General features: G+C 40.8%; 1 non-coding gene across 1 annotated transcript; it reads left to right on the forward strand.

Annotated features, from left to right (window-relative positions):
• The first annotated feature begins 21112 nt into the window (after nucleotides 1-21112).
• Nucleotides 21113-21184, forward strand: TRNAE-CUC (transfer RNA glutamic acid (anticodon CUC)). Its single transcript has one exon. It is a non-coding gene; the product is annotated as a tRNA-Glu (tRNA).
• The last annotated feature ends 282 nt before the right edge of the window (nucleotides 21185-21466 follow it).

Genomic DNA, 21466 nt, shown 5'->3' on the forward strand with positions numbered 1-21466 from the left:
GTCAAACTACTGTGATTTCTCTTTTTACATCATGACAACATAAAACATTCAAATGAGCCTGATCAAAAGTTCATATATCCCATCTCTTAATATCATGTATTGCCCCCCGTAACATCCGATATGATACCGTAGCTTGAAGTCTTTTGTGGTAGTTGTGGATGAGGTTCTTTATTTTCTCAGATGGTAAAGCTGACCACTCTTCTTGGCAAAAAGCCTTCAGTTCCTGTAAATTCCTGGCCTGTCTAGCATGAACTGCGTGCTTGAGATCTCCCCAGTCTGGCTCCATGATATTTAGGTCAGGAAACTGAGATGGCCACTCCAGAACCTTCACTTTGTTCTGCAGTAGCAAATGGCAGGTCAACATGGCCTTGTGTTTTGGATCGTTGTCATGTTGGAACGTCCAAGTGCGTCCCATGCACAAGCTGTCATTTATGTTAGAGGGGGCAATACATGATATTAAGAAATGGGGTATGTGAACTTTTGATCAATGTCATTTGGATGTTTTAGGTTGTCTTTATGATTTAAAAAGAGAAAACAGTAGTTTGACAGTAAATGGCTTCACCCAACCACTAAAATGAGTGGTGAAGTTTTGTTGTGAACATTCATATTCTCTGAAAAAAAAAAGGCCAAAAAAGCAAACATTCTGCCGGGGTATGTAAATATTTGAGCACAACTGTATGTTGGAAAATGCAAATTTCCATTTTTGTTCTAGTAGGATTTTCCTATAAAATACAAGAGAACAGCTAAACTTCATGTGGGGCTAGTCAGAATCATTATAAATGTGTGAAGACTTGCTTTTTTAGCACTAAGTTTTACTCTTCATTAATACCATTTCGGAAGGTAGGGTGTTGTGAAGTGACCTAAAAGCAAGAATTCTGGTGATTTATTTTTTAATTATCAGTATTTAATGTATGGTTTCACTAATATAATTTTATATATCAGACTTTTACAACCTTAATACCAAATGTCTTTATTTCCTTTTTTTTCAAGTCTTGATTTTTGAATGGGAAAAGGTGTTTTCTTTAAACGTTTATATATATTTTTAACTGTTTTTATTTGCTTTACCTTATTTTTAGTCCCCTTGGGAAACTTGAACTATTAGTAGTTTTATTTCTTATACTATTTGGTGCAATACAACAGTATTGCAGTACAGTGAAACTGTGGTGCTATTATTATTATTATTATTATTATTTATATAGCACCATTCATTCCATGGGGCTGTACGTGAGACTGGGTTACATCAAAATACAAATGTCACCTACAGTAAACAAACTAACAATGACAGACTGATACAGAGAGTAGAGGGCACTGCCCTTGTGGGCTTGCATTCTACAAGATTATGGGGAAAAAAACAGTAGGTCGGGGGTTTCAGTAGCTCTGATGGTGTTTCTGTTTTAATGTTTTATTTATTGAAATCTGCAAGTTACATCCGAAAGAAAGCAATCAACAAAGTAGCTTACAAAATTATTATATAACCTACAAATTCCACTTTTCGGGAGTTAAACAGATGGTTTGAAATATCAATTCATGGCAAAAACTATTGATATATAGAAGTTTAAGGACAACAACAGCCTAAAAGGAACTTCCAGTAGCAAGATTATCTGGGTTCAAATCTGGGTTCTTCCCATCCACACGCCCCTGCTACATCACATATGCCATGATTTCAAACAAAGATGAAGAAGAACAAAAAAGAAGAAAAGAGAAAAAAAAACAGTATAGGGAGTAAAGGGACAGGAGGTCAAGTAATTAGAGGGAGAAGTTGGGAGATAGGGGTGGAATATAGGGGAAGTAAGGGGGGGGAGAGGGGAACACTAGGCAACAAGGGTTTCGTCCACTCTGATAAAGCCGAGCAAGGAGGCCACTATAGCCTTATCAACTTCTACTAATGGATCTGAATCGGGTCCATGGGTGCCATACTCTTTCAAAAGCTGAAAGTGAGCCATTCACCAAGGCAGCCAGTTTGGCTACTTGATATAGCATATCTACCTTCTCTTGCAATTGGGATATAGATGGAGTGGTAGTTGTCTTCCAGTTCATAGGTATCAAAAGTTTTGCTGCTGAAAGAATGTGTTGAGTCAACAGAGCAGTATTCTTATGTCCAGTCGGTGACAGAAAATTTAAGAGCACTATCTCCGGTGTCAATGTAAGCTTTTTGCCCACAATTTCCCCGATATAATCCCCTACTAGTCGCCAGAACTGCAGCAAGGGTGGACAGGACCACCACATATGTAAGTATGTTCCCTCCGAGTCACAGCATCTCCAGCATCTAGTAGAAGACCCCGTCTGCCAATAAGTGTTCTGCTGTGGTGTAATATACCATCTGGCGACTATTTTAAAGGAATTCTCTTGTGCTCTAACGCATTGTGATGGGCCATGAGAAGAATTATAAATGTGTGATATTTGATTTGGGGTAAACTTGTATCCCAAATCCTTTTCCCAATGTGTTATATAGGCTCTTTTGAGGCAACAGTCAGTTATATTTAAAACCTGATAAATAGACGACATTATCTTTTTGGGTTTATCCTTTGTTGCACAGAGAGTCTCAAATGCAGTCAGTGGGCGGGTAACGTCTGCTCCTAAAAGATACTGTGCCAAGGAGTCTCTTATAGAGCCGAATTGTATAAAGGACAAGTTGGAAAGCCCTGGTTGCTTCTTCAGTTCCTGAAAGGAGGGGAGTGCCCCGTCCGTTAAGAGTTCATCAACCGCTACATTTGCCAGGGAACCGGGTTTGATTAGATCATTGTCTCGGGAATAAGATGCATGTGGCATTATATCTGCCAACTTGAGTAAGGGGGACAAAGGGGGAACTAGAGTTTTCACCAATCCCTTCCATAATTTTAAGGTAGCTTTGGTGTGTATATTAGGTAAATTTTTGTTTCTGTTTTTACAAGGATATGCCAAAAGGATGGATCTCAGGGGATAAGGTGCTAGGGCTTCCTCCACCTCAATCCACTGCTTATTGTTAGGAGACCGCAACAGGTCTACCACTCTGGTAAGCATTGTCGCTTGGTAGTACCTTACTATGTCTGGTGCACCCATCCCACCCCTCGATTTGTTTAATGTTAATGTCCTGTATGCTAATCGGGGCTTTTGCTTTTTCCAAACATATCTGCGGAATAATGTATTAATTTTAAGAAGATACGATTTGGGGATGGTTATAGGGAGCATTTGGAAGATATATATGAACTTGGGTAAGATTAGGCTCTTCAGTAAATTTTTCCTTCCCATCCACGACACATACGAGTCCCTCCATGATTTCATGATGGTTTCTACTGAGGCAATTAGGGGGGGGATATTATGTTGAAAAAGGTCTCTATCCGATCTTCCTATCTTTACACCTAAATATTTGATATATTGTTTTGGCCAGGTGAATGGGTATGTACTTTTTAGTTTAGCTAAGGTATTCGGGGATATATGTATGTCTAGCGCTTCCGACTTAGACATATTTACTTTAAAATTGGAAATTTTGCTATATTGATCTATGAGATCCATCAATGTTGGAAGTCCCAGCAAAGGATTAGTCATCAAGACTAAGAGATCGTCCGCAAATGCCGCTATTTTATAGTGTCTTATTGATACGAATACCCTCTATTCCCTCATGTATTTGTATGGCCCTTAAGAGAGGTTCCATTGCTAGCACAAATAACAACGGGGATAGGGGACAGCCCTGTCTTGTTCCGTTCTTTATAGTAAATGCATCTGTTGTAAAATCGTTAATCCTAATATGTGCCTTGGGCTTATCGTACATTGCCATTACGGCTGCTATAAACGCTTCGGGTATCTCAAACTTGATCAGCACTTCCCGTAGGTATACCCAGTCCACCCTGTCAAAGGCCTTCTCTGCATCTGTTCCAAGAAGCATCAATGGGAGTTTACGATTTTTTGCGTATTGAAGGTGTAATACTTTGTGGACATTATCCCTTCCCTCCCTTCCACCCACAAACCCGGTCTGATTTAAGGAAATCAAATTTGGCAATGACTCGGCCATTCTTTTTGCCATCAGCCCTGCTAGGATTTTTAGGTCCACATTAAGGAGAGAGATTGGCCTATAGCTACTACATTGTTGATGGTGTTTCTAACCTGATATAAGCTTGTTAACGAACAAGGCTTATATCTAACGAGGAACTGGTGCCAGCATACCATTCTGGTGCAGTTCTCTGACTGACCTGAGAGTAAGGAGGGGGGGCGCCAGAGAGCTATGTAAGCTCCATCACAGATTGGTGATGGCAGGGTGGTATTCATATCCTGTGGCTCTGCTCTTGTGCTTTCCTTACAATCATCAAAAAAATGAATTTCAGGTCTTCAATACAAAAGGTGAAACTCATATTTTATAGTCATTACAGTGTGATCGTTTCAAGTGTTGATGATTATGGCTTACAGTCAATGAAAACCAAGTCAGAATACTTTATAACACCATCTTGAAAAATGATTTTAAAATCTGAAATGCATGTTCAGAAGATGCACTCAGTACTTGATTGGGGCTCCTTTTGCATCAATTACTGCATCGATGCGGTGTGGCATGGAGGCGATCAGCCTGTGGCACTGCTGAGGTGTTGTGGAAGCCTAGGTTGCTTTGATAGCAGCCTTCAGCTCACCTACATTGTGTCTCATCTTTCCCTTGACAATACCCTATAGATTCTCTATGGAGTTAAGGTCAGGTGAGTTTGCTGGCCAAGCAAGCACAGTGATACTGTTGTTTTTAAACCAGGGATTGGTACTTTTGGCAGTGTGGACAGGTGCCAAGTCCTGCTGGAGAATGAAATTTCCATCTCCAAAAAGTTTATTGGCAGAGGGAAGCATGAAGTGCTCTAAAATTTCCTGGTAGATGGCTGCGCTTAAGGTACTGTCACACTTAGCGATGTACCAGCGATCCCGACCAGCGATATGACGCAGTCAGGATCGCTGGTACATCGCTAAGTAGTTGCTAGTGAACTGCCACACAGGCAGATCTCACCAGCGACATCGCAGGGGACGGGGATCGCTACTTACCTGTCACACCAGGCGATCCTGCGTCCTCCCGCCCGGCTCCACGCGTCGCTCGTCGTCACAACAGGAAGCGCCGCAGGAAGCTGACGACGAGAAACAGTCCTGAACGTTCTCGCGCGATCAGCGATAGCCAGCGGGGGAGCCGGTCGTAGGTAAGTATCAGACATAGCGATATCGCTAGCAATATCGCTATAACGTCACTAGTTATAGCGATATTGCTAGCGATATCTCTTAGGCTAAGTTCACACGTACCGGAACTCTCGCGGCAATTACCGCGAGAATTCCGGAATTCCAGTCCGTGGGAAAATCGCATTTTAAATTCCCGCGATTTTCCCGCGGAAAAACTAGCATTTTGCAAGCGTAATTAGCTTGCAAAATGCTAGCGTTCTCCAAGCGATCTGTAGCATCGCTTGGAGAACTGATTGACAGGTTGGTCACACTCGTCAAACATAGTGTTTGACGAGTGTGACCAACTTTTTACTACTGAGGCCGCCTATGCAGCATCAGTAGTAAAAGATAGAATGTAAAAAAAAATTAAAAATAGTGTTATTCTCACCCTCCGACGTCCCGCGCATCCGTTCCCAGTAGTCCTTTGCGAAAATGCCCGCGATGACATCAGTTCTCGCGGGAACGCGACGTCTCGCGGTAATTCGCGATGACGTCGCGCGAATTACCGCGAGACTTCGCGATCCCGCGAGATCGGACGCCATCGCGGGCATTTTCGCAAAGGACTACTGGGAATGGGAGCGTGGAGAGAGGCGGGAAGGCTGCGCGGGACGTCGGAGGGTGAGAATAACAATCTTTTTTATTTTAAATTCTATTTTTTACAGGGATATGGTACCCAAAGCCCGGAGGACAGTCTCCTCTCCTCCGGACCGAGGGTACCATCCACAATTGTTCTGCTTACTTTCCGCATGGTGTGCACAGCCACATGCGGGAAATAAGCGGAACAATGCATTCCTATGGGTGCGGGATCGCCGCGATTCCGCAAAATAATGAGCATGCTGCGGTTTTTACCGCGAAGCGATTCCGCCGCGGTAAAAACCGCAGCATTAGCACAGCATTGCAGAATCCCATAGGAATGCATGGGATGCTTATTTTTCGCGTTTTCGCGGCAAAATCGCGCAGTTAAAACTGCCGCGGAAACGCGAAAAAAACGCCACGTGTGAACTCAGCCTTAGTGTGACAGGCCCTTTACTTTGGTCTTGATAAAACAGTGCACCTACACCAGCAGATGACATGGCTCCCCAAGCCATCACTGATTGTGGAAACTTCACACTAGACCTCAAACAGATTGGATTCGGTGCCTCTCCATTCTTCCTCCAGACTCTGGGATCTTGTTTTCCAAATTAAATACAAAATTTACTTTCATCTGAAAGTAACACCTTGGATCACTGAGCAACAGTCCAGTTCTTTTTCTCCTTGGCCCAGGGAAGACACTTCTGGCATTGTCTATTGGTCATGAGTGGTTTGACACAAGGAATGCGACACTTGTAGCCCATGTCCTGGATGTCTGTGTGTGGTGGCTCTTGAAGCAATGACTCCAACAGCAGTCCACTCCTTGTGAACCTCCCCAAAATTTTTGAATGGCCTTTTCTTAACTATTTTTTCAAGGCTGCGGTTATCCTGGTTACATGTGCACCTTTTCCTACCACATTTTTTCCTTCCACTCAACTTTCCATTAATATGCTTGGATGCAGCACTCTATGAACAGCCAGCTTCTTTATCAATGACCTTTTGTGGCTTACCCTCCTTGTGGAGTGTGTCAATGACTCTCATTTGGACATTTGTCAAGTCATCAGTCTTCCCCATGATTGTGGAGCCTATTGAAACAGACTAAGGGACCTTTTTAAACTCTTAGGCCGGAGTCACACTGGCGAGGAATATGGCCTAGTGAGAGGCGCTAAAAGCCCGCATTACACACGGACCAATGATTCTCTATGGGGTCCCTCGCACCAGCCGTATATTTCTCATCCGTATTCTACGGTCCGTGCCAATCGCAGCATGCTGCGATTGTCAGCGTACTACGCCAATGCAAGTCTATGGGTGCGCAAAAAATACGGATTACACACGGACCACACATGTGACTTGCGAGAAATACGCACCAGGTGTCTTTTAGCAAAGCCGGCAATTCAGTGAGCTATACAGTAAACTCACACTGACAGTTTTAATAAAGAAACAAAAGAATAGATATATACACATAGAATACATATATATGTGTGTATTCTATGTGTCTATATCTATTCTTTGGTTTCTGTTAGAAACCCTGTCATAGGGCTCCATTATATGTCCATTTTGCAAGCCTGCGAGAAAATCTCGCCATACGGATTACATACGGATGCAGACTTGCGCAAAATACGCGACCACACCTTGCTTACGGATGACCTACGGAGCACTATTTAGGGGTCATTCATCCGTATTATGCCTGTAATCTACGGACCGTATTTTGTGCAGGTTAGTGTGACCCCGGCCTTAGGATGCCTTTGCTGGTGTTTTTTGTTATTCTAATTTATTGAGATGACTTTTGGGTTTTCATAGAATCGTAGAGTTGGAAGGGACCTTCTGGTCCAACCCCCTGCTCAAAGCAGGATTCGCTAAATCATCCCAGTCAGATGTCTGTTCAGCCTCTGTTTGAAGACTTCCATTGAAGAACTCACCACTTCTCGTGGCAGCTTGTTCCAATCATTGATCACTCTAACTGTCAAAAAGTTTTTTCTAATATCTAATCTGTGTCTCCTCCCATTCAGTTTCATCAAATTGTTTCTAGTCTTTCCTTGTGCAAATGAGAATAAAGTTGATCTTCTACAATGTGACAGCCCTTTAGATATTTGTAGACAGCTATTAAGTCTCCTCTCAGTCTTCTTTTGCAAACTAAACAATCCCAAATCCTGCAACCTTTCCTCATAAGACAGGGTTTGCAGACCGGTCACCATTCTGGTTGCTCTTTTCTGAACTTGCTCCAGTTTGTTGATGTCTTTTTTAAAATGTGGTGCTCAAAACTGGACACAATATTCCAGATGAGGTCTGACCAAAGAGGTGTGGAGGGAAATAATGACTTCACGTGATCTAGACTGTATGCTTCTGTTAATACATCCTAGAATTGCATTTGCCTTTTTTGCTGCTGCATCACACTGTTGACTCATATTCAGTCTGTGATCTATTAGTATACCCAAGTCTTTTTCACATGTGCTGTTGCTTAGCCCTATTCCTCCCATTCTGTATATGCTTTTTTTCATTTTTATTGCCCAGATGTAGTACTTTGCATTTTTCCCTGTTAAAACCATTCTGTTAGTTGCTGCCCACTTCTCCAGTTTATTTATATCTTTTTGAATCCTCTCTCTCTCTCTTCTCTAGTATTACCTATCCCTCCTAGCTTTGGGTCATCAGCAAATTTAATCAGTTTACCCTCAATTCCTTCATCTAAATCGTTGATAAAGATGTTGAACAATACAGGGCCCAAGACAGAGCCCTGTGGTACCCCACTTGAGACATTCTTCCAACTGGATGTGCAGCCATTTACGACCACTCTTTGGGTCCGATCACTAAGCCAGTTATGAATCCACCTAACAGTTGCCTTGTCCATTCCATGCTTAGTCATTTTTTCAATAAGGATTGTATGAGATACTTTGTCAAATGCTTTGCTGAAGTCAAGATATACTAAATCTACAGCATTCCCTTGATCCACCCAATCAGTGATTCCGTCATAGAAGGAAATTAAGTTAGTCTGACATGACTTATTAGTTACAAACCCATGCTGACTCTGTTTAATCACTTCATTCTTATCCAGGTACTGACATACATGTTGTTTAATAATTTGTTCAAAGGTCTTTCCTGGTATAGGAATTGGATGTAAGCCATAATGATCAACATTAACAGAAAAAAACACTTGAAATAGATCACTCTTTGTAATGATTCTATATAGTTTCACTTTTTGTATTGAAGAACTGAAATAAATTACCTTTTTTTATTTTAATTTTGTGAGAAGCACCTGCATACATATATATATATATTCATTATGTAAATAATGCAGATCAGTGACCTGTCAGAAGCCATACTGAATACCTAAGCAGAGCACAACATGAAGACCCCCCACAGTCCCTCCCTGAAGCAAAAGCATATCATTAACTCAAAACTGAAAATAAAGATTAAACAACCACAAGATGGATTTCATCAACCAAGGTATCATTTTAATCAGCATAACATCGACAACCTGACAGTGTCTGTAGGTTACTGTGCACAATCTTTCTGAGGGGTGCCCTTTAAATAAGAGATATGTCACACAAAATACTTACTACCATTTCCCACATCTACTGTTACATCAGCACAATTTTTGAAACAAAATTTTTTTTTGCTAGTAAGTTATAAGTGTTAAAAGTTGACCAGTGATTTCTTATTTTTCAACAAAATTACAAAACCATTTCTTTTAGGGACATTACATTTGAAATGATTTTGAGGGGTCTATTATTATTATTATTATTGTTATAGCGCCATTTATTCCATGGCGCTTTACAGGTAAGGAGGGGTATACATAAAAACAAGTACAATAATCTTAAACAATACAAATCATAACTGGTACAGGAGGAGAGAGGACCCTGTCTATATGACATATAATATCCAAAAATGACACCATTCTAAAAACTGCACCCCTTAAGGTGCTCAAAACCACAATCAAGAAGTTTATTAACCCTTCAGGTGCTTCACAGGAATTTTTGGAATATGGGAAAAGAAATGAACATTTAACCCCTTAATGACCGGGCCAAATTTTTAAAATCTGACCAGTGTCTCTTTATGTGGCAATAACTCTGGAATACTTCAACATATCCTAGTGATTCTGAAATTGTTTTTGGTGTACATTATAATTTAAAATAATGGTAAATTTAGGTCAATATGTCTTGTGTTTGTTTATAGAAAATATCAGAAATTTGACAAAAATGTAAAAACATGAGCAATTTTCAAATTTTGAATGAGTATCCCTTTACTCCAAAAAAAATTAATAACATTTGCCTCATGTTTACTTTACGTCAGCACCATTTGTAAAATGTTTTTTTTTTGTTAGCATTTAGGTTTAAAAATGTAGCAGTAATTTTTCAGTTTTTCAAGGAAATTTACAAAATGTATTTTTTTTTAGAGACCTATCCAGGTTTGATACCATTATAAAACAGCACCCAACAACATATTCAAGATTGCTTTTATGTAGTTTATTTATCCTTCAGGTGTTTTTCAGGAATTAAAGCAAAGTAGCATCACAGAAAAAAAAGTTTATTTTTACAACCTAAATGTCGCTAACTTCTGAATAGGCTGGTATAGCTGGCAGACTCTAAGGAGATGAACGTTGTGGATTTGGCTGCGGATACGCAGCAGATTTGGCCCTGCGGGTCCGCAGCAGTTTTTCATGCAGTGTACAGTACCATGTAAACTTATGGAAAACCAAATCCGCTGTGCACATGCTGCGGAAAATTCTGCGCAGATTTGTTGCGGTTTATTTTGCGCAGCATGTCAATTCTTTGTATGAAATCTGCAATATTTTTACACCTCTTCCATTACAGGTTTCCGCAGGTGAAATCTGCAGAATATCCGCAGTAAATCTGCACTAAATCCGCAGGTAAAACGCAGGTCATTTTACCTGCGGATTCAGCCAAATCCAAGCGGAAGAATCTGCAGCCAAATCCGCTACATGTACGTGTGCACATACCCTAAGGCCTCTATTTAGCCATGAATTGCCATGGCAAACATCAGGACCGCGCGATCATAATCTCAAGGTGCAGATGGAGTTAAAGAGGGAGACCTCCACACCCTGTTAACCATTTATATGATGTAGTCACTATAGACAGCTGCATCTAAGGGGTTAAACAGGTATGGACGGTGCCAGGACTGATCACGGCTGATGCAGCAAGTTGTTAGCTATAGTGTACAGCTTATAGCTGCTGGATTGTCAACTGTATGGGGATGTTAGTCTCTTATTTCGCAGGTCAGTAAAAAGACATTGGTGGTTAAAGGGTTAACTTTGTTTCACAAAAAATTTACATTCGACCCAAATTTGTATTTCTTATCATAAGGATAACAGGAAAAAATGGATCCCAAAATTTGTCCTGAGCAATTTCTCCTGAGCATGCTGCTACCCCATATGTAGGGGGAAACCATGGTTTAGGTGCACGTCAGAGCTCAGAAGGAGTGCGATTTGAATTTTTGAATGCAAAATTTGCTGGAACAATTGGCAAACGCCAAGTTGTGTTAAGAGAGCCGCTGATGTGCCTAAACCGTGAAAGTCCCCCACAAGTGACACCATTTTGGAAACTAGACCTCTCAAGAAACATATAGTGTGCACATTGTACCCCCAGGTGCTTCACAGAGGTTAATAACTTTGAGCCGTGAAAATAAAAAAATAACATTATTCCCACAAAAGTATTTTTTAGCCCCAAATTTTGCATTTTCATAAGCAAACAGGAAAATTTGCACCATACAATTTGTTGTGCCATTTCTCCTGAGTCTGCATATCCCTCATATTTGGGAGAAAACTATTGTTTGGGTGCACTGCAGAAGGGAAGGAGCATCATTTGACTTTTTGAACACAAAATTTGCTGGAATCGTTAGTGGACGCCATATCCCATTTGGAGAGCCCTTGATGTGCCTAACCAGTGGAAACCCCCAAGTGACCCCATTTTGGAAACTATACGGCCGGGGTCACACTAACCGACGCAAAATATGGTCCGTAGTTTACAGACGTAATACGGATGAATGACCCCTAAATAGTGCTCCGTATGTCATCCGTAAGCAAGGTGTGGTTGCATATTTTGCGCATGTCAGCATCCGTATGTAATCCGTATGGCATCCGTATGGCGAGATTTTCTCGCCGCCTTGCAAAATGGACATATAATGGAGCCCTATGACAGTTTCTAACAGAAACGAAATAATAGATATAGACACATAGAATGCATATATACAGTGGGGAAAAAAGTATTTAGTCAGTCAGCAATAGTGCAAGTTCCACCACTTAAAAAGATGAGAGGCGTCTGTAATTTACATCATAGGTAGACCTCAACTATGGGAGACAAACTGAGAAAAAAAAAATCCAGAAAATCACATTGTCTGTTTTTTTTCATTTTATTTGCATATTATGGTGGAAAATAAGTATTTGGTCAGAAACAAGCAATCAAGATTTCTGGCTCTCACAGACCTGTAACTTCTTCTTTAAGAGTCTCCTCTTTCCTCCACTCATTACCTGTAGTAATGGCACCTGTTTAAACTTGTTATCAGTATAAAAAGACACCTGTGCACACCCTCAAACAGTCTGACTCCAAACTCCACTATGGTGAAGACCAAAGAGCTGTCAAAGGACACCAGAAACAAAATTGTAGCCCTGCACCAGGCTGGAAAGACTGAATCTGCAATAGCCAACCAGCTTGGAGTGAAGAAATCAACTGTGGGAGCAATAATTAGAAAATGGAAGACATACAAGACCACTGATAATCTCCCTCGATCTGGTGCTCCACGCAAAATCCCACCCCGTGGGGTCAGAATGATCACAAGAACGGTGAGCAAAAATCCCAGAACCACGCGGGGGGACCTAGTGAATGAACTGCAGAGAGCTGGGACCAATGTAACAAGGCCTACCATAAGTAACACACTACGCTACCATGGACTCAGATCCTGCAGTGCCAGAAGTGTCCCACTGCTTAAGCCTGTACATGTCCGGGCCCGTCTGAAGTTTGCTAGAGCGCATTTGGATGATCCAGAGGAGTTTTGGGAGAATGTCCTATGGTCTGATGAAACCAAACTGGAACTGTTTGGTAGAAACACAACTTGTCGTGTTTGGAGGAAAAAGAATACTGAGTTGCATCCATCAAACACCATACCTACTGTAAAGCATGGTGGTGGAAACATCATGCTTTGGGGCTGTTTCTCTGCAAAGGGGCCAGGACGACTGATCCGGGTACATGAAAGAATGAATGGGGCCATGTATCGTGAGATTTTGAGTGCAAACCTCCTTCCATCAGCAAGGGCATTGAAGATGAAACGTGGCTGGGTCTTTCAACATGACAATGATCCAAAGCACACCGCCAGGGCAATGAAGGAGTGGCTTCGTAAGAAGCATTTCAAGGTCCTGGAGTGGCCTAGCCAGTCTCCAGATCTCAACCCTATAGAAAATCTTTGGAGGGAGTTGAAAGTCCGTGTTGCCAAGCGAAAAGCCAAAAACATCACTGCTATAGAGATCTGCATGGAGGAATGGGCCAACATACCAACAACAGTGTGTGGCAACCTTGTGAAGACTTACAGAAAACGTTTGACCTCTGTCATTGCCAACAAAGGATATATCACAAAGTATTGAGATGAAATTTTGTTTCTGACCAAATACTTATTTTCCACCATAATATGCAAATAAAATGAAAAAAAAACAGACAATGTGATTTTCTGGATTTTTTTTCTGTTTGTCTCCCATAGTTGAGGTCTACCTATGATGTAAATTACAGATGCCTCTCATCTTTTTAAGTGGTGGAACTTGCACTATTGCTGACTAAATACTTTTTTTCCCCACTGTATATACTATATATATATACATATACACACACACACAAGTCATTGAGATATATATATATATATAAATATATATATTTCACAGAGCTCTTCATAGCAGAATAGCCGCTAATTAAATTGCCGGCTTCTATTAAATCATTCCCCAACCCAACATGAAATGACACATGGTTTACATTCAGTAAACCATTTCATTTCATGTTTTTTTATATGTCCCTGTCTAATAATTAGATGAGGGTTTGTGTGCAAAATTTGGGAGTTGTAGTTGTTATTTTAAGGGGTTAATTCGTTGTTAAAAAATGCTTGGGCTTCCCATTGTCCTGTAGCGGTGGCGAATTGGTTAATCTAACAAAGGGTTAATGTCACCTTACAATCGAATGGTGACATTAACCCTTTGTTAGATTAACCCACTCACCACCAATATAGGGCAATGGGAAGCCCACGCATTTAACAACGAATTAACCCCTTAAAATAACAACATCTCCCAAATTTTGCACACAAACCCTCATCTAATTATTAGTCAAGGACATATTAAAAACATGAAATGAAATGCTTTGCTGAATGTAAACCATGTGTCATTTCATGTCGGGTTGGGGAATCATTTGATAGAAGCTGGCAATTTAATTAGCGGCTATTCTGCTATGAAGAACTCTGTGAAATATAAATATATATATATGTTTGTCACAATGACATGTATATATATATATATATTCAATGTGTAAATATCTATTCTTTCTTTCTTAAACCTGTCAGTGTGAGTTTACTGTATAGCGCACTGAATTGCCGGCTTTTCTAAAAGACACCGGGTGTGTATTTCTCGCAAGTCACATGTGTGGTCCGTGTGTAATCCGTATTTTTTGCGCACCCATACACTTGCATTGGTGTATTACGGGCGTAGTACGCTGACAATCGCAGCATGCTGCGATTGGCATGGACCGTAGAAAACGCCCGAGAAATATACAAGGAGATTCAGGCAGCGAGGTTATTCACATGCATGTGTGAACAGGGCTAGAAATATAGCATGCAGCAGAAATAGAGAACAATGTCTTATATATGACTCTCAATCACAGGTGTTTTTTTCTACACCATTTTCAATTGAATATTATATTCAATAATAATAAAACAGCATCTTCCAGTTTTGAGGCAGGATAAAAAAAATCAACATTTTAGAAAATGGAGTGAGTTTTGTAGCTAAAATATCCAGGACTTTAGCCAACATTTTGTCACCCAATTTATATGTGGGATCAAATAATTTAGAAAAAAAAAGAACTTATTTTTGGCTTGAAAATATGGGTAACTATAAATGTGGCATGTGTAGATGTTGATTATGTCACTATATGCAAAAGACCACTAAATTTAGAGCAAAAGATGCACAACATGAATATACTATTAAATTATTTGCTAATTGCAATTCCAGATCTGTAATATATTTGGTTTCTTGCCAGACATATAATGTGCAATATGTGGGATCAACCACATGTAAATTAAAGCAGAGAATTAAAGAACATGTATCAAGAGCCACTGTGGGCAATAGCAATTAAAAACGTTCTTTGTCAAGACTGTCCAGGCACTTTAAGGAGGTTCATGCAGGTAATATGACTTCTATGAGAGTAACTGCCATTGAACAAGTAAAGAGGGCAGCGAGAGGTGTGGATACAGTGTCTACTTTGCGAGCCAGAGGGGCAGCATGGATCTTAAAATTAGACCCTTGTTTCCCTAAAGGAATTAATTATAAAACAGATCTGATTTAGCTTCATTAAATGTTTTTCATGTATAATGCAATAAAGATATGTGGTCTATGCATATTTATATACACTCACTGGCCACTTTATTAGGTACACCTGTCCAACTGTGTGTTAAGCCTTAATTTCTAATCAGCCAATCACATGGCGGCAACTCAGTGCATTTAGGCATGTAGACATGGTCAAGACAATCTCCTGCAGTTCAAACCGAGCATCAGTATGGGGAAGAAAGGTGATTTGAGTGCCTTTGAACGTGGCATGATTGTTGGTGCCAGAAGGGCTGGTCTGAGAATTTCAGAAACTGCTGATCTACTGGGATTTTCACGCACAACCATCTCTAGGGTTTACAGAGAATGGTCCGAAAAAGAAAAAAAATCCAGTGAGCGGCAGTTCTGTGGCCGGAAATGCCATGTTGATGCCAGAGGTCAGAGGAGAATGGGCAGACTGGTTCGAGCTGATAGAAAGGCAACAGTGACTCAAATTGCCACCCGTTACAACCAAGGTAGGCAGAAGAGCATCTCTGAACGCACAGTGCGTCGAACTTTGAGGCAGATGGGCTACAGCAGCAGAAGACCACACTGGGTACCACTCCTCTCAGCTAAGAACAGGAAACTGAGGCTACAATTTGCACAAGCTCATCGAAATTGGACAGTAGAAGATTGGAAAAACGTTGCCTGGTCTGATGAGTCTCGATTTCTGCTGCGACATTCGGATGGTAGGGTCAGAATTTGGCGTAAACAACATGAAAGCATGGATCCATCCTGCCTTGTATCAACGGTTCAGGCTGGTGGTGGTGGTGTCATGGTGTGGGGAATTTTTTCTGGGCACTCTTTGGGCCCCTTGGTACCAATTGAGCATCGTTGCAACGCCACAGCCTACCTGAGTATTGTTGCTGACCATGTCCATCCCTTTATGACCACAATGTACCCAACATCTGATGGCTACTTTCAGCAGGATAATGCGCCATGTCATAAAGCTCGAATCATCTCAGATTGGTTTCTTGAACATGACAATGAGTTTACTGTACTCAAATGGCCTCCTCAGTCACCAGATCTCAATCCAATAGAGCATCTTTGGGATGTGGTGGAACGGGAGATTCGCATCAGGGATGTGCAGCCGACAAATCTGCGCCAACTGTGTGATGCCATCATGTCAATATGGTCAAAAATCTCTGAGGAATGCTTCCAGCACCTTGTTGAATCTCTGCCACGAAGAATTGAGGCAGTTCTGAAGGCAAAAGGGGGTCCAACCCCTTACTAGCATGTTGTACCTAATAAAGTGGCCAGTGAGTGTATATATGCTTTTTCTATGTATTTATATATATTGTTGAGGGGTATTGCTGTATTTTTTAATTAGATTAGGGTATGTGTGTAAAACGTTGGACATGTAGGTGTTAAATTAATGGGTAAATTTGTTGAAAAAAATTGCGTGGGCTCCCGCTGTAATTTCTCCGCCAGAGAGGGAAAGCCAGTGAGGGCAAATATTAATAGCCTAGAGGGACCATTGATTTTGCCCCCCCTCAGCTAAAAAATCTGCCCCCAGCCACCCTAGAAAAGACACATCTATAAGATGCGCCTTTTCTGGTACTTAGCCTCTCTATTCCCATTGCCTTTAGCGGTGGCTCATGGGTTAATAATGGGTTAATGTCACCTTGCGATTGAAAAGTGACATTAAGTTGGATTAATAATAGAGAGGTGTCAATAAGACACCTATCCACTATTAACCCTAGAATAGTAAAGGGTTAAAAAAGACACACACACATTAATTAAAAATTATTTTAATTAAGTAAATACACATTTTTAGACATTTATTATTCTGCCAATCCAAAAAAAGCCCTTGTGTTGTGAATTCTCTCTCAGGGCTCCCTCTGGTGGTTACTGGAGGTAGTGGAGCTGGCCAGATTGACAGAAGTCTGTCACCTGATGATGATGACGATTGGAGATCTGGGGTTACTGATTGGAGTATTTAAGTCAGCAGACTTCCTTCAATCCCTGCTGGTGATTTCTTTCCTGTGGTCTGATGTCTCCTGCTCTGATCCTGCATTGCTCAGCTAAGTGGTTCATTTGCTAATCCTTTGCATCTGATCTGGTTTTGTCTATCTCTGCTTGTTGTGCGGGTTCAGCTTGCTCCTGCTGGGGGCTGTGCTGACCACCGCTCCATATGTTACTGCTTGTGTCAGTTTGTTCAGTCCCGTTATATTGGTCTCTTTTGCTTTGCTTCCAGCTGACACCGGAGTGCTGATATAATGGGGGCGAAGTCGTTAGACTTCAGTGTTTTTTGTACATCAGACGTGTTGGATTTTTCGGGTGTTTTTGCGTGATTGCAGTGTCTTTCCTTTCCTATCCTATCTAGTCAGTTTGGGCCCCATCATTTGCTCAGTCTATTTTTCTGGATGCGTTTATGTTTCATCTTGTCACACCGACAATATGTTTGGGGGCTATCTATTCCTTTGGGGTCTGCTTCGGGGCAGTTTAGATTTCACCTTTCTTGCTTTAGGCTTAGTTAGCTCTCCGGCTGTGCTGAGGCGCCTAGGACATCGTAGGTATGCTCCATGGCTACTGCTAGTTGTGTGGATAGGAGCAGGGGTCTGCAATCCGCTTAGTTACCAACCTCTCTGGTTTTCTGGTGGCTTAGCCTGTTCCTGCCATCCTCCTCGGTGACCCATTCATAACACCCTTGTTCTGTAAAAAAAATAAAAAACCAACAATATACATACCTCTCCGCCATTCAGTCAGGTCCCCCGCTGCAATCCATCACAAGGGGTTAACTAGTTTACAATAGGGACCAGTACTAATGCTACCAGCTCCACTGTAAACCACTGCAGAATGAATGAATTCATCTCTGTGCAGGCGCCCCGGCTGACTGGAGATGAACTAATAAGCGTGGGAAAGTTTCTGAACTTTTTCCCACGCTCCTGAGTTCACCTCCGGTCACCGGGGACTCCGCGCAGCCTCAGTGACAACCACTGACTTCACTGAGGCTGAACGGAGTCCCCGGCTGACCGGAGGTGAACTGACAGCATGGGAAAAAGTTCAGAAACTTTCCCACGCTTATTAGTTCATGTCCGGTCAGCCGAGGCGCCGGCGCAGATTCATTCATTCTGCAGTGATTTACAGTGGGGCCAGTAGCATTAGCACCGGCCCCTGTTGTAAACTAGTTAACCCCTAGTGATGGATTGCATCGGGGGACCTGACTGAACGGCGGAGAGGTATGGATATTGCTTTTTCAGGACAACAAGGGATTTTGTTGGATAAGCAGAATAATAAATTTGGTCAAAAACTTTGTGTGATTATTTCACTAAAAGAATTTTTAATCAATATGTGTGGCTTTTTTTAACCCTTTAATACTATAGGATTAATAATGAATAGGTGTCTTATTGACACCTCTCCATTGTTTACCCGGCTTAATGTCATCTTTCAATAGCAAGGTGACATTGACCCATTATTATTAACCCATGCGCTAAAGGCAATGGGAATAGAGAGGCTAAGTGCCAGAAAAGGCCCTATAGATGCGCCTTTTCTGGGGTGGCTGGGGGCAGTTTTTTTTAGCCGGGGGGGCAAAAACAATGGTCCTTCTCTAGGCTATTAATATCTGCCCTCACTCACTGGCTTTCCCTCTCTGGCGGAGAAATTACAGCGAGAGCCCAAGCAATTTTTTTCAACGAATTTACCCGTTAATTTAACACCTACATGTCCAATATTTTACACACATACTCTAATCTAATTATTAGTCAAAGACATATAGGAAAAATACATGAAATGAAATGGTTTACTGTATGTAAACCATGCGTCATTTCATGTCGGGTATTGTATTGATTTTACAGAAGCTGGCAATTGATTTAGCGGCTATTATGCTATGTAGAACTCTATGAAATATACAATATATATATGTGTCTCAATGACGTGTGTGTGTGTGTGTATATATATATATGTATTCTATGTGTATATATCTATTTTGTTTGTGTTTTAACCTGTCATTGGGCTCCTTTATATGTCCATTTTGCAAGCCGGCGAGAAAATCTCATCATACGGATGCTTAGATGTGAGAAAATCGCATCCTCGCATGACATATGGATCCCTGTTCATGAATCATTTGTGCGATTCTGGTCCGTCAAAAACTGACCTTTTTTATACGTTGTGTGTGACTCCAGCCTGTGTATATACAGGCCCTGATTAATCAAGATTGGCATTGCTTTTATTGGTCTTCATGACTGAGCATGCTGCAGTCAAAGGCAGCTTATACATTGAGACACGTACCTCTTAATGCATCAGACTAGTGTGAAAGTGGCATGTGCCTCACCAGAAATCTTACGCAAGTAAAATTTTTGGCACAAAGTACGCCGTCCATTTTGGCACAGCTGGACAAAACTGGCATAAAAACCCTAAGGCTGTGTTCACACGTAGCGTTTTTTTTCGCAGTTTTTACCACAGATTTTCCAATAAATCCGCTATAAAACCACGAAAAATAAGCTTCCCATTCATTTCTATACATTTCCCACTTTTTGTGCACATTGATGCGTTTTTTACCGCGAAAACACGCAGCATGCTCATTAATTTCACAGATTTTTCCGCGTTTCTGATTATTTCTATGCATTTAGAAAATGCGCGTAAAAAAACGCATAAGAATCGCGGTAACGCGCTGAAAACGTGCAGAAAAAAATGCGCGGTTTCTGGGGAGTCAGGTTTTCTAGCAGAAATTTTCTGCTACATGTGCACTTAGCCTAAAGGTTGAAAAATTTTTGCATAACTTTAACGTGTGCAAAATATTTGCAATTTATCAGTGTTACACCAGATATATGACAGAATGGGAGTCATAGCGCCTATATGGCTATCTACACTGCCATAGACTCCGACTCTGTAAGGGTAAGTGCACACGTTGCGGATTGAGCTGCGGATTTTTCCGCGCGGATTTTGCAAAATCCACAGGTCAAAAGACCTTGGGTTTAGCCCTGCGGTTTGACACCTGTACAATGGATCAGGTGTAAAATCGCTGCGGAATCCGCACAAAGAATTGACATGCTGCAGATTAGAAACTGCAGGAAATCTGCGTGGAAAAATCTGCAGCATGTGCAGAGCGTTTTTTGTTTTTCATTGATTATAATGGTACTGTACAACGCAGGAGAAACTGCTGCGGATCCGCAGGGCCAAAACCGCTGCGGATCAGCAGCAGAATCCGCAGTGTGTGCACATACCCTAAACCTGAGCCCTTGAGCAACTTTTTGTACCACAACTTTATCATGTTTTAGTTATATGTAACAAACTAATTTTCTGTTGAGCAGTTATTGGTTATAGATTAATAAAGTTCAATGATGTAGCTACAAATAAAACTGTAACTGATAAACTAATATTTTCTAAACCTATTTTGCTTTTTGTCCAGTAAAATAATCAGTTTTGTGGCAACATATAAATTTGAGTTATGAAATTACAAATAATACTGTACATTTTCTTATATATAACCACAATAATAATGTGCTCCACATACAAAATAATTAAACTATATATGACACTAAAGAAGAAAAATATACACATTATAAAAGTGAAAATTGGCATCCTAACTACAACAGCTCAGGATTTCAGTGGGTTAAGTATAGGTTTGCTCTATAGTTACATCTCTCTTTGGGGCTAGCTAGCGTGGGTGTGGATTAAGAACAAGGCTAAATCATTAGTCTACAAAACATGAGGACAGATGATATCACAAGATATGTAGATGTGGTACTCTATATATTAATCTGTAATCATAATCTAAATTAAATTAGTCTAATTTTTATCTTGAGCACATTAAACAGATTATCTTCAGAGCCAGCAGAGGGCAGTGGTACAACACTTCAACATGTAACCAACATATATATTCCAACTTCCCTGGTGGTCTAGTGGTTAGGATTCGGCGCTCTCACCGCCGCGGCCCGGGTTCGATTCCCGGTCAGGGAATATATTTTTATTCCTATTTGTAAATTAATATTTCCTTACATATATCACTATACATTACCTCAAGACATATATTTTTTCTTATAATCTCATCTTTAAAGAAAATCTAATTGAATTTATGAAAGCAGCACTGTTCCAACATAAATTAAAATATCTTCTGATACCACGACTTTTCCTGCAAATAAACACAAAGATGTTTAGACTTGTGAACAGTTAAAAACATGTATAGTAATTCATTATCAGTAGGAGTTTATATCAAATTAGCATGATTAGGGAAAATTATTT

Source organism: Dendrobates tinctorius, unplaced genomic scaffold (assembly GCF_039654945.1).
Source record: "Dendrobates tinctorius isolate UK_male_01 unplaced genomic scaffold, ASM3965494v1 ptg000065l, whole genome shotgun sequence".
Lineage (NCBI taxonomy): Eukaryota > Metazoa > Chordata > Amphibia > Anura > Dendrobatidae > Dendrobates > Dendrobates tinctorius.